Source organism: Lepidothrix coronata, unplaced genomic scaffold (genome assembly GCF_001604755.1).
Source record: "Lepidothrix coronata isolate B3197 unplaced genomic scaffold, Lepidothrix_coronata-1.0 Scaffold190, whole genome shotgun sequence".
Lineage (NCBI taxonomy): Eukaryota > Metazoa > Chordata > Aves > Passeriformes > Pipridae > Lepidothrix > Lepidothrix coronata.
Window position 1 is genome coordinate 27679 of NW_016690370.1, and position 4989 is coordinate 32667.

General features: G+C 44.7%; 1 long non-coding RNA gene across 1 annotated transcript; it reads right to left on the reverse strand.

Moving 5' to 3' along the window:
• Nucleotides 1–2153: 2153 nt before the first annotated feature.
• Nucleotides 2154–4538, reverse strand: LOC108505447. Its single transcript, XR_001877511.1, has 3 exons — nucleotides 4401–4538; nucleotides 2342–2441; nucleotides 2154–2254 (listed from the first exon to the last, which is right to left on the reverse strand). It is a non-coding gene; the product is annotated as an uncharacterized LOC108505447 (long non-coding RNA).
• Nucleotides 4539–4989: the final 451 nt, after the last annotated feature.

Consider the following 4989-nt stretch of genomic DNA (forward strand, 5'->3'; position numbering starts at 1 on the left):
ATCATCTTAGATCACAGAAAACATCATCCCACCAGCAGGAAAAAATAGAAATAGGCTTGGAAAAGGTGCCCACCCTAAAGGTGAGCAGGGCCCTTTGATCTTGGAGAACTGGATCTCAGGGACGGGATAGAGCTCATTAGGGACAGTTGTTATGCCCCAAAGCCATCACACTGTAACAATATTGGAATGTCCTACAGCCTGACACGGTGACAGAACTGAAGCTATGGCCTCTCTTCAGTAGTGTAGCACCAGAGCTCTGCAGGAAATCTGAATACACGTGGTTTTCTTCTCATCACTCACCAGCATCCGAGAGAAAAAACCCAGCACCCAAACACTCATTTTGTTTTTCAAGAATTAAAGACCCCAAACCTTTTGTTGCAGCTCTGACAGCCCTGTACATGTGGGGAGCTTCACATGGTACAGCTCCATTGCCCAGCCACCCCAGTGGGCTGTCCCAGGGTGGTTACAAAAGGTCACTTTGCAGAGCACTCCGTGGGCTTCCAACAGTGTGGGGGATGCATAATTTCTTGGAATAATCCTCTTTTTATTACTGTACAAAACTGGCAGAAACTTCCCCTTTGTACACAGCGAGTCAGTCTGACAATACTGAAGCCAGCCTAGAAAGTTATTTTGTTTTGCTCTGCCAAATCAGATCTTTCTGCTCTCAAAAATCAGGTAAAGCTAAACCAGATTGTAGTGTTTATATTTTAGCTCTGTAACATTTTAATTGGAAACATTCGATTTCCAGTGTTGTGAGACACCCAAAGAGCCACTTGGGCCAACAGGATCTCTCAGAACATTTCCCTCCAGGCCTGGTAAATGAGCTGAGATGTGAAAACACGGACATGGTTTCTATGGAGTCTCTGCTGGCCCTGTGTCAGTCAGAGCTGGGATCAGTCAGGGTGGGCTCAGTCTTAGAAACCCAGGAATTGGTCCTGAAAAGGAGATAATGAGGTGTCTGCTCACACAGCCCACCTGTACAGGTGAGCTGGAGGGGATGTTCTCACCTGGCAGTGACTGACAGTGATGCTGGAGGTCCTCACCTGCTGCAGGGATTGGGAATCTCCAGCTCTCCAAGAGACTGCAGGGTTTGTCCCCTCTCTTCCAGGACACCTGATGAAACAGCATCCCTCCTGTGCCCTCAGGTCATTTGCAGGTGAAGCAATTCGGTGTTGAGACAATTCCCAAAGGGAATGTCACACTTGAGTGCTGTTGCTGAGGCTGCTGGAGCGGCCAAGGAATGTTCACGGCTGCGCTACAGACAAATATGTTTGTGTTTCCATTCCTAAAGGACAACAGACAGTGCCCACAGATGGAGACAGGATGTCTGACTGATGTGCCTTCCTCACATTCTCAAACTTATACAAATTGTGTAAGCAGGAGCCAAAAAAATAGTTTCTCTCTCTGTTTAACCCCACCAGGGGTCATTAAGGTTTTTTTCACATTCCCTTAAACATTCATCTTGCTGGGATCTCCCAGACATGCCTCCCACAGTCCGTTCTCTGCTTTAACTGGGGATTGAATTATTAATGATTTTGTCTTCTGAGAACTGCAACTCTTCAGTATAAAACCCTTCATGCTCAGAAGCTCAAGGCTGTCTGTGAAAATGCAGCAGCTCAGATCATCTGACGATTATTTCTGATTTAAATGGGAAAGTCACTGGAAGTTCTCAAGGCACATTATCCATGAGGGGAATATAATTATTTCCAATTATAATTAAAAAAGACAACCCCCCAAGTACAAGACAGTCAGGGGGCCAGAGTGAGCCTGAGCCATGATTCCAGGCACACTGAGCTGTACAACAGCCCTCCCAACCATAAAAAAGCCTGAGGTTTTCTGTTCGAAGGACGTACATATTTCTGTTTCATAACAATAGATTCCAATAGATCTTCCCCATAATAAGGCTAAAAATACTTCCCCAGGCCCCATGAGAAATTAACCCTTGCCTGTTTCTAACAAGTTTGAAGCTCCTTAGCTATTTTAAAAGTTTGCTATTCAGCGGGCAGGCAGGTGTCCACCTACACAGGACTCCAAAACCACTCACCCCATTACAAACCATTTGGAAACTGGGAAATTGGTTTGGTGACTCTTCCTAAAGCTCTAATTAGCATGTGAAACACTGTGGATAAAAAGCGTACACCATGTTTACAGTGTTGATATTAAAAATAACTCATTTTATACTTATTTTAGCCATTAGAAATCTCAGTTGAACTTCCAGGTTCTTCTAATCAACATCTCTGTAAATTCTTCTGTCCTGCAAGACAAAGCAAATTCCATTTGAAAGATGGCAGTGCCAAGCAAGGGAAGCAGAGGTGATGTGTGGCACGTGCCAGTCACTTACTGCCATCAGGAGAAGACAATGTAAACCATGAGGGCACATCCCAGGAGCCAGCCAAGTGCCAGGAGCACAGGGACAACCAGGCGGGACAGCGGGGCTGGGGCTGCAAGGGAGGAGAGGGGCTGTGACTGAGAGGCCACGTTACACAGGCAGGGAATGATCCCAACACATCAAACCAGGAGTGTCCCAGCCTGCCTGACCATCCGTGTGCCTGGACCTGCAGGAAGGGGACACTGAATTCCCACACCCCAAAGGATGGTGGCAGTGGCTGCACAGCAGAGATTCCCAGCTCGACTCCCTGCCCACTGTATCCTTCCCATGTCGTGTCCCCACAGCCACACAGGGAGCTCAGGTTGAGGTGATTAACCATTGCAGGGCTGTTTCCTCCTTTCCAGCAGGAAAATACCACAGGAGTGTCCAATGTGGAAACTCTTACAGCTGGGCCAGCCACAAACAAGGGGTGAGTTGCCCACTAGTCCTAGAACAAGGAGCCCAGTGCAGGTGATGGTTCTCCACGAAGCACATGGAAAGCAGAACTGGCTTTATATAAATATATTTCTGTACAACATCAGAATTTTAAAGACCCTTCTATCAGTTTCCTGCAAATAGCAGTCTCTTGCCAGAAAGCAGAATCCTATTACTCACCAACATATTACAACCTCTTAGAGCAGATCTCTCTGCAGTTAATACATTTCCAGGTTTTTGAAGGGATTAATAAATTATGTAAAACTATTCACAGCACCTTGCACAGTTTAGATCAAGCAGGCAGACTTAGAGGGATGCTTAATAATTAAGGATTGCCACATTGCCCTTTTAAAGCTGTGCACAACAGACCTCTCTCCACGACACTGCACAGTGTGTCTGCCAGAGGGAGAGAGCACAGAGAGAAAATCTGCATGTGCTGCCATGAAAATATTAAACAGATAAACAACCACAACAGCAAAGATAAAATCCTGCTCTGAAACTGGGAGTCCTTTTGCCACAGGGGAGTTTAATTTAAACTCCCTTACCTGTTTAATTTAAAGACTGTTACGGCTTTGACACTGTGCAAGGTAAAGCTGCTTCTCCGGGAATCATTTCTCTTTACTTGCCATTTTTCTAAAGGTCTAATTACAGCCCCAAGGCTGGATCCTGCTGGGTGCACAGGGCAGTTCTGTCAGAGCTCTGCTCATGCTGCTGTGTCTGCTGACTATGGGAGTCTGTCATGTGAGACCCAGCTTAAACCAGTGTCAGTGTAATTTCTGTGGATACCAATGAAAACTGAAATAAAGACACAGCGTTCAGCATCCTGTTGTACCTCAGCAGAAATTCACTCTCCTCCTCAGATACCAGAGTAAACGGTGCAGAACCTGGCAGATAAGTCTTTAGAAACTTTTAACATAGCTATGAAGATGGATTAAAAAGTTCCTTTTGCAAGGACAAGTGTTACCTGAGGACCTGTGCACAGCAAACACCACAGATACACTTACAGCTGGGAGTTTAAGTGAACTAAATAAAAAATGACAATGGATACAAAATGCATTTTTATAAGCTGCCTTTTCTCCTTGGAGACAGTGAGGTGTGCTTGCAATGGAAAGCTCATTATTAAAATTTCATTTTGCTCTGTCACTCAAGCTTTGTGGGGTTAAAATCTAAATTATTCTACGTTCACCCAGAACTGCACTCAGAGCTCAGCTACACACAGACATCAAAAATGCTGTCAAACAGATCTCATTTTACATAGTTCTGTTCTATTGTGTTCACTAACCTGAAATTACTGCTACAAAACACTAAAGAAAAAACTGGTGGGATTTAGAAATACAGGAGGAAGACAAGCTACTTTTAACTCACTGCTGTTAATAGAATTAGCTTTTAAACTGGTAACTTAACATAAAATACATAGTGTTTCAACAAGAATACAAGTAGCTGAGTATTGTCACATTTTAAACTGGTAACTGTTACTGAAAAGTAAAATACATAGTGTTTCAACAAGAATACAAATAGCTGAGTATTTTCACACTACACTGCTCAGGTTTATTCATTTTAATATATTGTTACATTCACATTTCACAGTGCACCTTACCTGGTTCTGCCATTCCCCCTCTGCTGGTTTAATGGCAGGTTTAAGGTTTGTCTCTGCAGTTGTTCTGGGAGCCTTGGGATGCTTTAAATAGAGCGATATTTGGAATGTGCTGCAGCTGCCTGGCTCACTCGTGCCAGGGTTTGGCTACGTGCATTCAATTGTCTAAAAAGGCAGGAATTCAGGGGATTCAGGGTTACCTCTGCCTGGTCCTCCAGCTGCACATCTGTCTCCGAGCAAAGTGAATAAACGGAGCTCAGTTTTTGAAGGGGGAGAGAAACAAGGGTGAAAAGTGTTTTGTGGTCTCTTTATAGCCATGAAACACCACATGGTAAGTTCAGATAATATTTATGACCATCCACATATTTAGAGCGTGAGAGGGACCCAGTTCTTAATCCCCCACATCTCCTCTCATCCCTCTCCTATCAAAACCCAAGCCAAGCCCTACTCAGATACTTCTGCAGTTATTAGTTCTTTCCTAAGCAGCACCAGGAATCTCATTCTGCACAAAGCACAGAGGCACATTTAGCTCCCTCCCCCTGAACGGGTACAGGGTGCAACCACAGGTTTTCAGCACTCCTGGGGGAAGTGG